The 16302-nt window shown below is 37.9% G+C and overlaps 1 protein-coding gene across 1 annotated transcript in view; it reads right to left on the reverse strand.

Moving 5' to 3' along the window:
• The window catches only part of MYT1L (myelin transcription factor 1-like), a 314263-nt gene extending 298438 nt beyond the window's left edge, over nt 1-15825 (reverse strand). The window contains exon 1 of the mRNA XM_009887921.1: nt 15300-15825. The gene's annotated coding sequence lies outside the window, so the exon portion shown is untranslated. The remainder of the gene's footprint in view (nt 1-15299) is intronic.
• Between the last annotated feature and the right edge of the window lie 477 nt (nt 15826-16302).

Raw genomic sequence — 16302 nt, forward strand, 5'->3', positions numbered from 1 at the left:
CAATCTTTAAATACTGACTACAATGTGTACAGTTTGCCATTTGGACACGTACAGTGGAGGCCCAACCAGTAATCAAAACAGGCTAGCAGGCAATGAGCTATGCCACTACTGCAAATATGTATAAGTGCTGAGATATGTTTCACTTTTGGATCTCTAAATTCCCATCGCAAACATTGGATGTAAGAAAATTGTCATCCTTTGCTGCAATTGAAAGTGACCTGCTTAAAGATCAAAGAAGTGGCCTGCTTAAAGATCAGTCCCCACAAACTCACAGTTCCAGCCCACATCCCTTGAGCGCAAACTAGGAAAGAGGACACTTACCGTATTTGAGGAACCTCCCCCTAAGTCCTAATTTGGTTCATGGCCTAGGCACTACCAAAATACAAACATTAAAGAGCCAAGAGATCCAAACAACTGTAAGTAGCTCTAGTATTTATTTGGAGATTGATTCAGGGGGACCACTGCACTATGCTTTCAATTCTCATGCTTTCAGACCACAGCTGCTTCCTTTAACTTGTGAGAGAGAAGAGAACCTTCCAAATCTGAAACAAAGAGCAGCTTCGGTTTTCAAAGGTTTGTCTATTTTCCAAATACGTTAGCCAGTGCAAAAAAATAATGAAAGATAGGTGTCTTTCTAAAATTGTCCATTATGATAGTCCCAGATTATCACAACTAGTTTTTTTCTGTTTCTCTGGTTTTCTTCTGCAGCTGTGCAGTCACAGGAAACAGGACCTCAAAAGGTCACCAAGCCCATCACTTTGTCCCAAAGCAAGATCAAATATATCAGATTGTATTACCTCATTACTAGAAGTATTTTTTCTGCTTTTTAAGATAAAATCTTTTTTTTTTGTTCTATCCCGTATCTATAAAGCTGAGCAACCACATAGTTTTTCCTAGGGTACAAGAAACAAACAGTGTCACTCATTCCAAGAATGAATAACAACTGCAGCTTGTAACTACAGAGACTGACATATTCCTACACTTTCATGTCAAGAATATTTTTAGCAAAATCATATATTCAGGAATTTTATAATTAACTAACACTTCTGCTGAATTTTCAGCCTGCCACGGAGATCCGCACCCATACATTACAAAAATCAAAGATGATTACCACTGAAATTGTCTGGAGTGATGAAAGTACACTGAGTCTTCACTATGCGGTACACTGTACACCAAAAAGATGTCCTGGTTTGGAACAGCTTAATCAATCCCCTGCACAGGATCACCTACATACCTGCATTTGAGGAACTATGCCTCACCGACAATTATAATAATGTACCTTATTTTACCAATAGTGGGCCTGATTCTTCTCTTGAACATACTGAAGTAAAACACGACTGATGATGGAGAATTCAGCAGTATGGCATCAATATACAAGATGACTACACAGTATCTGTAACTATACACAAACCAATCTCTGCCAGTTTTTGCTTTGTAGTTACTGATATGGAGAACACAAAGAGTAACTATGTTGTTTGTTTTTTCAAAACACTGACCCATAATTGTTTCCTGAAATCCACAGTGAGAGACAAGGTTTGAGTTGTACTTCCCAAAAGTTAGCCAGGTAAGTCGGCACCATGTTCTTCACCCACCGCTGACCTTGACTCACAGTAAAATAGCAGTCTTGTCTCTACAGGATGTCTAACATGCATATGTTATTCTTGCTAGTAGCCCAAGTCATGAAAATGAACACCTTGTGCTAAGTGCTGTAAAAACACACAAGAAAAAGATGGTCCCTGTAGAAAAAGCACACCTGCTTTGTCAGTCATAGAGCCTTAAAATACAGCTTCAAGTGATTTCACATCTCACTATCCCCTATGACTCTGCCTTTATCTCTTCTTGACATTGCTGAGAACAATCTCATTTTGACTATGAGTGCAAAACAGATGTCACTGCATGTGTGATATCATGTGAAAAAATACCAAAACCTGGGAGGTGAGTGAAGATTCTATAAACTGCTAAATCATGTCAAACCTAAGAGTATTTTGAAGTTAGAAATGTGCCTGAAGGCCTGTTATAAAAAGTAGAACTTTTTGTGAAAGAAGCTCTGTCTCTTTAAAAGGACATCCCAAATTTTGATTTTGAATTTAAAATATAAATTATATTTTTTCATTTGTAATTAAATTTGTAGCTCTACTCTGTGTTCACACCCGACATTCTGCCAGGCCTGCAGTCCTTTCCAAGTTATTCTTCTTGCAGCAATACCTGGAGATACCTCAAAAGAGGCAGTAAAATCACCGGATGCATTGAATTTACACTAGTGCTACAAAGCGTTTGATCCTTAACGTCCTAGCTGTGTCCAAGGTGGGGATTTTTGTCTCTCTAAAGTGAACTGAACCCATCTGTGCCCTATGCACAGCAGAGGAAACAGCATCTTATTTTTTTCCATTTTATTTTTGTATCAGGCAGCTCAGCGTCATCTCTGATCCGTGAATCCAAGAATGCTTAGGGTCAACACCAACTAGCATAAAGGTAAGCAGGAGGCAGAGCAGCATGATGTTTTGTTATGGAAACACAAGAATTACTTGCTTTCACTACTCCACAGTGTCACTACCTATATTAAAACCAATGTACTCCCTAATACAAAATAAAGATCTATTAAACAACTGAACAATCTGACCCGTCCTACCCCAGTTTTGTTTCTAAGTTGTGTTTACTGAAGTGCACAGCTCCCTGCTTTGTCCCACTCCTCTGGACATTACATCTTTTTTCACACTTTTTAGTTTAATTTCTCTATAAAAGAACTTAAAATGGGAAGGACTTGTCCAACCATTGTATCTCCCCATTGGTGCTGAACTGATTCCTACTGTATCTTTTCTAACCTGCAATAGAAATGTGTTTCTATGATTAAAAATAGAATTTCCTTTCCCAAAAGATTTTTCAGAACAGAGAAAGTAGGTAGAAGGTTTTTTAAAAGATATTTTTCAGTGACACTGGCCTTCAGCTTGCATTCTCCTCCCACCCTTCTGACCTGTGCAGATGTTGTGGATTCCCTTTCACCACCTGATCCAACAGGAGAGCCGGCTCTTGGCTCTAGGGACGTTTCTATTCCCAGTGACATGTGGAGATGCCAGAAATAAAATTACCTGTACATGGCAATATCAGTGAAGTCAGTATAGCTATAGCAGCATGCCCTATCATCACATGTAAAGAGAGTTAGAGAACCCAATTTAAATACACTTCTTTTTTTTCTCAGTCTCTCACGTGCTTCCACAATACTTGCACGCTACTGTGTAGACTGAACTTTGGACTTTATTATGGCTCTATCCTGATTTGAGCCCCTTTGAGAAGAGAATTGCACTGGACCTCCAGATATCCTTTCCAATCCAATTTTTCTACGATGCTGTAAATTATATACAATACAGTCTCTACATCAAAATAAGCTCTTGCATGAGCCGTTAACTACAAGGACTAGCTGTCACAAATATTGTTTTATTTTTGTCATTAAAAAAACACTATTACTTCTACAATTCTTTAATTCTTAGATCAGAATACAGAGTTTTAGCATTTCATTAAGCCATATTAGGCACAAATGTTTTATATCACTTCATCATAACATGCTATCCCAGATGCTTAATAATCAACTTGCTCTCAAAAAAGCCTACCTGCAAATCAGACAAGAGGGAAACATGCATTATGCTTTATTCAACCAACTGGACTGCTTATCCGGTAAGTCTACCAGCCTTATAAAATGTCATGCTCCAGACTCTTACCATTTTTTTAAGAAAAAAACAACCAACATTGTTTTGTTGATTTACTCAACCACCTTGCACCTTCTACAGCTATTCCAGCACAAAGGAAGTGACTAAAGCCAGCTCAGGTATATTTGCACACCCTATACCCATACTTAACCATTTTGATGGAGACATACTCTTACTGGCTTATTGACAAATAAGTAGGTGACAGAAAAGAGAGAAAACTCATTGAGTGGAATGAGAATGGACTCATACCCTGCCAGTCAGTCCACAAGGCAAAAGCTTGTAAAGACTCATCTCCTTTACTCCTGTTATTCTTTTTCAGATTACTTCTCAGGTAGTACCATTAACCCAAAATCTCTTCAAGCAGTATTATCTGTCACAGATCTAAAAAACATCATACTATTTACCACCATCAAGGGGAGCCTGTTCTTATTTTCCTTCCTCACTTTCTTTTCCTTGCTGGCCCATAGTAACAGTTTTTTAAAAAAAGCCTCTAAAATTAGTGAGTAGCCTGGGTTAGAAATGCTAGTGCTAACACTTGCAGATCTGCTCTCATGCCACACTGTCAATTTGCCAAATGTCTTTTGTATTAGAAAAGATACGATGACTGTTACTAAGATCTAAAAAAGGGCAAAAAGGGCAAAAGGATCAGGATAACAGTGTACTGCAAAGCAGTGTACAGCAAAGCTATCTATAATTCACAAAAGCATTCACAAGACAAAAGAAGTTGCACGATGTTACACAAGCAATGAGGTGTATCCAAATTTATTTTCTGTATCTCAGCCATACAGTGACAAACCAGGAATCTCTACAACTGTAAACGAACCTCAAGTGATTACAGTTATTTTGTTGAAAACAATTTTTTGACCATGCAGGCTCAAATGCAGATGCCTAATGTTGAGTGAATCCTCCTCCTCTTCTATCTCCTAACCAGAGACATGGGCCTTTCAAGCAGTGCCTGCTGAGCTCTTGGAAAAAATAGCCACTTAGGCAGAATTTAGGGACGCACGGATCTCAGTCCCACTGAAGTAGGTAAACTTGTAGGAGACAGTACCACATAAATCTTTTCAATTTCAGCTCCAGAAAAATTTTTACATATGAGGTTAACTTATTCTTGTTAATCTAAAATGAGATGTTTGGCAAATCAACCAGTAGTAAAGTCATATGAGTTTAACTGGATCATTTGATTTAACCAAAAATATTTTGGATTTAATTGTAGTTTATTTTGTGACATAAGTTAAGGAAGTACTAGAAAAGCCATTTCTAATAGAAAATCAAACTATTTAGTTCTAAAAGAGAAATATTGTGATTTTTTCCCCATTATTGTCCTCCTGATAGTTTTTTATAATAAGAACTCAAAAAGTTCTCCAGTTTTAGTGAATATGCAGTCTATTTTGTCTCAAAACTTCATTTAAGTAGTGAACTTGATCTGACACAAATGCTTAGGCCCTAATTCTGTAAGCATTTAAATTTAACCTATGAGCAGCAGGTGAACAGACCTATGAAGTTCAATATGAGTACCCAGGTGAGTATGTCATCCAAGAATCAGGATTTTATTCTGCTATGTTCTGTCTATAAACAGACATCTTGTTTTCTAAAGCATAAGATTCCTCCCAATGTTCCCGGCAAGCATCTGCAATTATTAATATATAATGTAGTTGGTTCTCAAGATTTTCAGCAACGCATTCAAACTTATCTATTGTCTTGTACAATGCATTTAAGAGTTTAAAGCAGTTGTATGCTCTTCATTTGCATGCAGATTTTTTTAATTATGTGAGTAAAATCTCTGTGCACAGTTCAAGGCAGCAAAAAAGCTTCAAGGAAGATGAAGGAAAAGAAGCAACAGCTGAATATATTTAAAAGATTATTTTCCAGAAGCACTCAGGATCTTACCACAGATTACGAAGGTATCAGTTATACCCTGCTTAGTAAAGAGAAAAGTGGATCAATACAGATATCCTATGCCTTTCAATTTGATACTGTTTTGGCCATTAGTGTTTCAGGCTACCTGTAAACAGGTGCAGCAACCTGCCTCTGGAGAGGACAGTAAGATGCTCCTTGGCTTATGTAACGGGTGTGATACCTCCTGGGGAAGATTGTTTTTAAGCTTACCACAACCAAGGTAATGGTTGATCAAGAAACTACTTACAGCAATGACACGCCAAACTCAAATTTTATATTCAGACCTTCGGGCAAAATGATAAAGCAATCGAGAATTCAATTGATAAAGCATGGGTTAATAATTATGTTTTAAATTGAATTGCTTTGAAAGCCATACTGGAAAAGTAAGTTAACAGCTGAAAAACCTAGAAACTAATACAAGACGCATTCTTCCCCTGAAGAAATTCTCAGTGACTTCAGTGGAACAGGATTAGGCCACTGGCTCTGTAAACGTAGCCATGCAAATGTATTGTCTCCTTGTACTAATATAGCTGTCTGGCAAATTCTTTTTGCTGTTACCATGGCTCTAACATTTTGATGTTTCAGCAGAAAAATAACAGTTAAGTGTATGTGTGAACACTAACTGAGACATTTTTAGTCATTTTAGGGTTACAGTTAACAGTGAGGTCAAAATTTCTTCTTTAAAAATGTTAAGCTATGATCTGAAATCTGTCACTCTCATATATGAAAAGTCATAATGTGTACCAACGATATTTTTTTCCGAAAAAATACTGATTTTGCTTTCTCAGTTTCCAGTCCTCAATTTTTTTTCTCTTCATGCAAAAACAAGTTACAGGTGGGATCTCCTGACTTACTTGCATCCTTACATCAAAATACTGCAGATGAGTAAGAAAAGGCCTCTATTTCTCCTATAGCTCATTATTTTAAAGTCCAGCCTAGCGTAGAAACCTTTCCCGGTAACAGCTGTGCCACTCAACAGCTCTTGGGAATGCAGTTTGTCTAGGACTCATGCTATCTTGAATCACAGACTCAAAGAATTACAGAATATCTCAAGTTGGAAAGGACCCATAAGGATGATCAAGTCCAATCCCCTGCTCCTTCCAGGACTACCTAAAACTAAATCATATGACTAAGAGCATCATCCAGATGCTCCTTGAACTCTACAGAGGTATTCAGAAGGCCCGTACAAATACAGTGTTCTCCATAAATGACTGTACTAGACAGAAACATTTTGGGATTATGGACAGTTAATGTAATTTGCAGACACTTTGGGGGTAAATAGCTGGCAATGCACCATGGGACCCCAGAACTCTGCCAAAGGAATTTTAAGACTTTAGACTCCGCTTCCCCCAACTCCTGTTTTCTTTGTACTTTTTTCTTCCTTTGTTTCCCCATTTTCATGCTTCCATTTTTCTATACTCAATCTACAACAACATTAGAAACATATATGGAACAAATCAGTGGAGTTCTTATGTCTGTTTTATAGGGTAGTACCTGCTTCCCTGCATGTGCCGAGCTTCAATTTTATCAGCAGATTTTTCAAGAAAGAAAGAAAATTGAGGTGAAGTAGATAATGGAGGCAGAAAATAAAACTTGTCATGAAGTACAAGTATTCCCCAACTGATTAAACACAGTAAGACTCATGACATTTAGCCCTCGGAACAATCATGGTGCATATCTAGCATGGTCAATAGCAGAAGCAAAGCTTTTAGATACAGGAGATGGTAATTCCAGTTTCTGTAATGGTGTGCTGAGTTAATACCAACCTTTCAATGGAAATGCCTCAAAATCAAAAGCATTTATACCCTCAGAAACTAGTGGTGGTACTGGCTCTGGGAACCTGTAAACCCTGACGCTACCAGCGGTAAGCAACTCGGTGTTGAAAAATCTATAGTGAATATTATTATAAAGGTGTAAGAACTGTGACTCTTGCAAATTATAGGAAAGCAAGAAAATTACTAAGCAAGGTATCCCATTTCCGCTTCTCTTAACTTCTAAGTACATAAACACAAGTAAGACTTTTGAGTAGTTATGCGAAGTGATAAGGGCTCACTAAATTCTGTGCAATTATGAAATCTACGTAAAGTTCACATTTTTAGGAATCCTTTTCCAATAGAGTTCTCTAAAGCACAATATTTATAAAGATACAGTTGCTTTATTAACTGTAATTCTCAAAAAGCTGCTCTATCTTTTCTTTCTTAATTCCTGAAATTATTTACCTGCATCAGAAACAAAGATATAGGAATTGTTCAGTGGCTTCTGATGCATATTTGGTAAATGAAAAACGCCTCTAAAAACAAAAATGAAGATGCTTTCAGTGAAAGTAGAAAGACTGGTGATTCTGAACACAAAAGAGCAATTATAGGAGTCAATCTGAATACAACTTCTGGAACCCTCAGAAGTCTCTGATACGTGTTATTGGCAGCACTGCTTCGAATCTGCTTGTTCTGCTCTTTAAGTAAGCTATACGTATGACTGCTAAAAAATTGTGTTTTAACTTAACCACATTTTACTGAATTTCGCAGGAAGTGCAGGTATAGGAAAAGGGTGTTCCATATCAGTTTTTTTAAACAGAACAAATACATCACAGTTTTCACAAAATAAAAATTTATTAACCGTAACAAACAACATATAAAATCACAAATAAGAAGTGCAGGGTGCATGAGTCATTAACATATGTGCACTCTTGTCATATGCCCTTATTTTCCACTGGAGTTGGCTGCAATTAACATTGGCAATCTGTGCTGGCTCTTGGGCAAGTAGGAGGCAAAGAAAGAAGGTATTTGGGATGAGACCGGCTCCGCAGAGCTGTCTATGAAGCACAGTGGCTGCTGCAATGAAGTGACTGGGTGTTTTGTTCCATACTGCTTTGCAGTGCCCGCATTTGTGAAATCAGGATGCTCAGTCTTCAAGGTAAACTATTCAAGTGTGCATTTTCTCCAGTGTGTTGTGTCACAAAGGCCAAACCGACCTATGGAAAAGATCTACCCTTTTCTTTCTTTTCTTTCTTCTAATCATCTGCTCCTTCTCAGCCAAGGTCACTGATATGCAACAACAAAACAGAAAAGGCATTGTTAGATTAGAAAGGTCATAAATAAAAATCTCTTCCCGCATCTATTTTTTCTCATAAAATATGAAATGGGTCAGCCTCATGGTGGGCAGTTCAGAAAGTCCGTTGACGCCTATTTTAAGTCTACCAACTTTTGGAAAGCTGGCATACAGCGTATGGACTACCACACATACCAGCTTTAAAAACATGGCAGTAACTATGACTGAACTAGCAATGACCTGTTCATGAAGTGCAGAGACCCCTGAGAAGGTTCTTCAGAGCAGCTGGAGTCCATCCAGACACATCTTACCAGCCTTTTTGCAAAAAACACTTCTCCAGAGCTGATGAAGTTGAGGCAGTAACGCACTGGAAATGGAGAATTATAACAGGCCTTCCCAGACACTTACTCTCGAAGTTTAAAGAAAACATGCTGAAAAATGCTGACAGTGTCCTGAAGGTAAAAGGGGATGTTCATGCAAAGATCAACCTGAAAATTCACGAATGGAAATGCACAGCTGCTATTGTTTAATTCAGTGAGCAGGTTCTCTGAACCAACAACAAAATGTCTCTACTCGCTTTCCTTGAACAAAAAATAAATGTTTTAAATTTGGTTTCCTCTCAGAAAGCAATGGACTGCATGTATGAAGGTTCATACTACATGTCTACATTGTATTCACAGAAAACAATTTTGGCGACCAATTACAAGACTGCTTGCAAACAGTCTTATGTTTCCCATCTGTTTTAATGGCATAGTAAGGTATGTGGTTCAATGCCATTGGTTTTGCCCCTGCGTGCAAGGAACTGGTATTTAATCACAGAAATTCTACATGCCCTCATACATTTATGTATATTTATCACACATTTATGAATACTGGGTGTGGTCTTTTTTTTTTTTTAACTTATGATTGACAGTGCATATAGAAGTGTTGTTCCCTGGCCCCTATAACTAGACATTATTCCAAGAGATGGATGGAAGAACTGAAGAGAAGGGATAGGATTCTTTCTGTGAGAGAAAGTTAAAAAAAAAAAAAAAAAAAAGAAAAAACAGACGAGCAGAAGTAGCATATGCAAATAAACCTACCTGAGCTTCCTTTGCTTTTCCAGCTGCTCTTTGGGTTCACGAAGTACTCCTGTCTTCCATCCAAGTATGTCTCCTGACTCCTGTGTGCCCCTTCTCAACAAGCTTGTTGTCCATATCCATTTCTGAGGTTCTTATTCTTCTCTTTTTTGAGGTCATATATCCAATGGTCATAGAGTTCTAATCTTCTTTAGCATCAAATTCTGTATACTGGTCAATAGGACCTGTTTTTTCACTGGCAGCTTCCTATTAATTGAACATTTTGTTCTTTTTCCCTGCCATGACATTGTTACTCATTCCTCCCATCACAGCCTCTATATCTTTTACTTGCAATGTCCAAAAATCACCTTAGTTCTTGTGAGAATGCTGCAGCCTGACCTGTGCCTACTATCCTTGGGAAGTGAAGTATGCTACTTTCCTGGAATACAGAGGTCCAGTAATTCCACACAGAGTAATACCCTTAAGCTCAGGTAGATCCAAACACGCAGACTATTCTAAAAGGTTGAGAAAAATGTTTCTTTCATCACTGGAAGTGATGAAATCTGGAGTTTGATGAAAACTGGAGTTCGAGATTGGGAGCAGAATGCTCACAGCCAAAGGGTCAGAGGATTATGAAATTCTTGATGAACTTCTTAAGTTTGTTTCTCTTAGTAAATAAGTAACATACCACCTGTGCAGGCATCTTACCACTGCTGGAACAGACAACTTTTTCTATGCGTGAAGACAGTTTAACTTGACCTGCGTAAACTCTGGGTGTTTCCTAGCAAGACCTGGGGACTTTGTGTGTGCATGTGCTGAAAAACACAAGCATTACTTTGTAGTGTCAACTCCAAGCCCAAGGAGCTTGTTTTTGCAGAATTTTAAAGCAGCCAAACTACGCTGCATAACCAAGACACTGTAGAAATACCATTCTGAATTCATAACAACTTGTCTTAGACACACCAAGAGCACTATAAAGACACACAGAAAATAAAAAGTCCTGCCCTCAATCTTAGCATTTTCTATGACATAACAGTTCTATTTCTTCCCCGAAAGAGGCATATACCCCAAAACCAATCCTGAATATTTATGCATGGGACACGACAGCCACGATGTATGCAAAGTTGTTATAAACACAGTTTCAGATTTAAACATGGGCCTTTTCCTCTTCAGACAACAGACAAATTGCTAGTATCTCTGAAACGTTACCAAAACGAATCAGCAGGGCTTGTTTAGAACCTTAACTGACATAAGCTACTCAGAAATTCAGAAAATTAAGACATTTGATTTAACAACTAATTCTGGGGAAGGAGATAAGTAATAAAGGGATGAGCCACTGACTCGCAATATCACAAGAGGCCTGGGGAACCCCTTTCAAGGGTATTCCTTACGCGAGAGAATGCCCTGATGCAGCACTGGAAGGAATGCCAGAGCATCTATTCCAAAAGAAAGAACAAGCAGTCCCTACAGCTTATCCTCATAAGAAACCTTTCTGCATTTTGGCTATTTTATTTGAACCAAAGAATTGTGCAGGAAGTGACAAAGATAGAGTAGGTTAAATGCTGTAACATGGTACTTATTCACACTACATTAGGCAGAGGAACACTAAAATTAGGCATAAAATTTTATTCCCTTGGTAATATCCTCCAGTATTGGCTAGAGACAGGAGGAGAAAAGGGAATTTCCCTCAGAAAAATAAAGCAAGCTAATGATATGCAATATAAATATTGTGGCATTACATCTTTCGAGTAAGTATCATCATTTCTATTTGGGGGTTAGGGGTGGGGGGTGGAAATATAACACCAGAGAGACTGGAAAAAATAAGCCATTCAGTGAGCAGCCTAAAGGCTCTTTTGAATGGTTACTATACTCTCCTTTACATTCTGTCTGTAAACAGTCTTATTAATTACAAAAACATGAGAAAGTGAGATGTTTTCTTTTGATTTTACTGGAGCCACACAACAAATATTTTTGGCCTACCACTCTACATACTACAGGCCTGGTCCAAAGCTCATTGCTGCCTTTCCTTTGGGCTTAGGAGCAGGCTCATGCAAATTAGAACAAAACAGCAGCCTTCTTCAAACCTATCATGAAAATAATTTTTTAAAAAGATCTGCTTTGCACTGATTCTCTTCATCACTGCACCTAGTGCTGGACAGCACTTGCCAGATTCAGATTGAAACAGATGAAGTTATGCCAAGTCTACACACATCCATGGTATATCATGACCTTTTTAATCAACTTCCTGATTAAAAAATGCCATGCTGACATAAGGTATGAGATATGTAGACTTCTAATACTTTACAAAATAATAGATCCTGGTGCTGGTTTGTTTGAAAATTTGTGATCTTACAGATGTTTATGAGTTTGCCTGGTGCAGAGCTATAATCAGTTTGGTTATAACGGACCCTCAAGATACATAAAATTTATCCTGAAAGAAACCGGTTTCTGAAACCAATTGCCCCAATCCATTAGGCTGGTGAGAGTTTCAGCAAATCAAAGGGTCTACTGGCAGACGCAACATTGATTTCTTAATGTTTACAACCTACCACAGTTCTATACCAGACCAGATTTGATGGATCTCTATGTGGCGCCCTCCAGCCTTGGTTATTTCCACAACCAAGCTGGCAAGTTTCATTACTTGGTGACTGTGTTCCACATCTGCAGCTTCAGTGCAAACATACTGAACTAGTATATACACTGCAATCTGATCTGAGATCAGATTTTAAATCCGATCTAATAATGATGTTTGCTGTTCTCCTGACTAAAAGAATGATCCCTTTTTAAGGGATCAAAAAATCCTATTGTGTTTTTTGTCTGTCAGTTTCCACATCCTACTCCCCCTCCCAACACAAGACGTTCCCCCTTCATTTCAGTTTCATTACATTTTGCTGCTTTTTCCTCTATGGCTTAAATAGGCAGAGTGGTTCTAATCAAAGCAAAACACTGTGAAGGATTCTAAAGAGATAATCTTTGTCAACAGCCAACAAAAGCTTTGATTTGCTGTCCTTGTGACTTTTTAATCTAGGATATGTGGAGAAGATGATGCTATTTGGTCTGCACCCATTTTCATCCTATAGAAATCTGGCTGCACTTCTGTTTAAAACATCACTGATAATCTCATTAGCATTTCTCATCACTCCTATTATGAGAAAGAAAAGGTCAGTAAGTAATCCACAGCCATAAAGTTTTCTTGTACTACACTATCAAGAACTTGACATCTTTATTGAAAGTTGATCAACACAATGCAAACATTCATCAAGTTCAGGCAAATTGATATTAAATTCGGTATTTCTATAAAGATATTCAGTGTTGGATATGTATTTAATGACAAAGTACTTTTCCACCACTGAATCTCTCAACAAAACAATGACTGCGCTCAGAGTTGATAAAGAAACAGGTTCTAACACGGAGAACTTTGTTTTATAAATGTGCTTGTGCAATGCACTTAAAAAGAAACGCACATGCTGATCTCCTGTCAAAATGCTGATGGATGGGGATTATATTTTCATTCTTTTGGAGTCCACATAAAAGCCTAACTGGTGCAGAAGAACAGTTTTCAAAATAGTACCTTTTTTGCCATTCACATAGCAAAGTTTCGATGCCTAGCTAATAAATTGCCGCATATGTGTATGCACGTATGTATATGTAATCAAAATACTCCTTTGCATACCTTATTCATCTCCTCAACACAAAATTTAAACAAAATAGAGAAGAACAAAAAAAAAAAAGAGACTCTCAAAAATGGTTCTTAGTAAATCTGGAAAAATAATACACCTCTGAATACAATGAAGTAGCTCCTCTTCTTTCTTAATTGTCTTTGTCTCCAAACACACAGTTGCTCAATTCTATAATATGTAAGATACAAGATTGTAGAGTAAAACAACAAAGTCATACTATGAACTAAGAACTACTACGATAAAATTGAAAATGTGGGCATATAACTGGGTATTTAAACCTAAAACAAAGAAACCACAGCAAATGTTTAGTAATTAACTATTGCTCTTGTTGGTTAAAATAATGGAGGGGGGACACACACATTCACTCTCCAGAAAGTTCAGGCTGTAAAATGCATACAAAATTTAGTCTTTAGATTAGTTTACAATGTACCGAATTCTGCATTTACTCATTGTAATCATTTACTCTTCTCTTTGTTTCACTTGATAAATCAATATATTTTCTTAAAAAATATAATCATTACTTTTTTTTCCCAATGAAAAATCCTGTTTTATTGCATACAGTCTTGCATCACTCTGCATTTCTAACATTAGGAGTGTTATGTTGCCATCTCAATTGTATTCAAATGTGTCATATAGCAAACAAGTATAAACATATATATACACCAGACTACACCACTAAGTTTAACCTTATCATTCCAAACTTGAAGAACCTTGATAAATCACCAGGAGTACCTGCTAACTGCCTACTAAGGGTTAACAGTCTGTTCCAATTTTTTGTTTGTTTGTTTGTTTGCAGAGTGACATGACAAAGACTTTTATTTGTTTGGTGATTTTTTAAAACCAACTATCACACAAAACTGAAATGACAATTTAAAAAAAAAGAGAGAGGTAAAAACTAAATATCATTCGAACTGTATGCTGTCGTTCTCCAAAACAACATAATTAAAGGTAACAAAACCCTCACATCTCTCAAATTAAAGCAAATCATTCATTAAACTGTTCTACAATAGTCACAAGAACTATGTAAAGACAATTAAAGGATAATAATTTCTACTTAACCCCAACCTTAACTGCAGTTTCAAAATTAGGTCAGTTAAAATGAAAATCATCATTTTTAAGGAGATTAAGAATCATCAAAACCGAATAAAAATACTCCTAAATGACTACATGAAAAAAAAGTAAATGTAACTAAATGGTAAAGCCCCCCACATTTTATACACAGCATCAGAATTATATAAGAAATGCCTATCAATGGATGCTGTGTTCGAGAAGTGGGATTCCAGTCTGACTCAGTGTTATTATCTAGCAAAAAAATATGCAATTCAAAGGTACCTTTTTTTTTATTTTCTTCTTTTGTTTTCTCCTTTTAATAAAGAAGCCTTTATAAGGACATATACATAATGGAGATCTTTGGAGCCGAGAGAATCACTAGTAATTTGTCAATAACTTCAGTTTTCAGCATTACAAGTGAGTTCGTGTTAAATAAGCATTTTCTTCCTTTCAGCCAAGAAAATGCATACCACACCAATCAAAACTAATCACATCTGGGCTTTCATTGAAACAGTAGTTGCTAATTTTACAGGTCTGCCCACATTGTTCTAGAAAATAGGAAGCCGAAATCTGACATTTCCAGCAGCCCTTATTAAAACAACAGCCACTGAGAGCTCGATCCCGTTTTCACTGGAAGCAATGTCAAACTCCCCGTTGACTTCAGGGAGAGCAGGATCGGGCCCTGAGCTGCTCAGCCTCCTCCAGCTCTACACACAGGAGGATGTGTTGAGGAGCTGGGGTGGGAGAAGTACAAAACCCAGCTATTCTTTTGTTAACTGCCCAAAGAGTTGAACTTTCCGTTACTTTGTGAACAACAGCAAAGTGCCCTGCAAACAACAACGGTGATAAAAGCACATATTTACCTTGAGGGAATAGCAAAGGGAAAGCCGCAGAATTGCAAAACAAAGTAGTCCAAATGAATTATCTATGCATGCAGTCCAAACGTGCACCTTCAAGTAGGCCACAGTCTGTCAAGCAGTCGTCTCGGCACCAGCCACCCTGCCTTCCATCTTACGAGATTCACCCAGAAAACTGACAAACCTGCTCCACGACAACAAAACTCTCCTAATGCTTTTGAACGCCCACCATTTGTTCTCCATTCATCCAATCAACTTTCCACTGCACATCTTCTCCTGCGACTGAGGCTCAGAGGCAGGATCCCTTCTCATCTGTATGCTAATTATTTTGCCACATGGACAAAAGTAATAATGCTTTCAGACAGGAAACCAACGGGCCTGAAGTCGAAGGCAGAAATTAATAAGTTGCCACCACTGCACGCTGAGGAGATGGGCATGCGTGCAGCTCTGTGGCTGATGGATCAGCTGTAACCTCCATTTAAGAGCAGCAGCGAGGCGGCGGGCTGGAGGAAGCCTAGGCAGCGTAGCATGCATCCAGCCCAAGTTCCCTTAGAGACCACATCACTGCAGCAGAACAGCATCCGTAGCAGATTGCTGACTTACCCCGCCTCAGCCCGCATCCTTTAAGCAGCGCGACGCACATCCATGTTCCCGGCCCTCTTAGGTCAGGACTTCAGTCAAAGCACAGAGCTAGACTGTCCCATAATTCCTTTTGCCAGCTCCAAAGTTAAGAAAGCTTCAAAAGGTCAAAGAAAAAAACATGAAAGAGAAAAGTAAAGGGAAAAAAAAAAAAAAAGGAAAGAAAAGAAAAGAAAAAGCCAATAATTAGGCCTCTAAATGTGTCCTTGAAAGAAAATAATGATTGAAAACCGTCATTGTTTTGCCCCTGGGGTACCACTTCAGGGCTTACAGAGTTAATTCAGCTGGATTGCTGAAGCCTCGCTTATTTTACCTGCTCACACCATCTTCTCCCCTTTGAAACAAAAGAAATGAACTATTTCCAGAGGAA

The sequence above is a fragment of the Charadrius vociferus genome, unplaced genomic scaffold (genome assembly GCF_000708025.1).
Source record: "Charadrius vociferus isolate BGI_N301 unplaced genomic scaffold, ASM70802v2 scaffold156, whole genome shotgun sequence".
In the NCBI taxonomy this organism is placed as follows: domain Eukaryota; kingdom Metazoa; phylum Chordata; class Aves; order Charadriiformes; family Charadriidae; genus Charadrius; species Charadrius vociferus.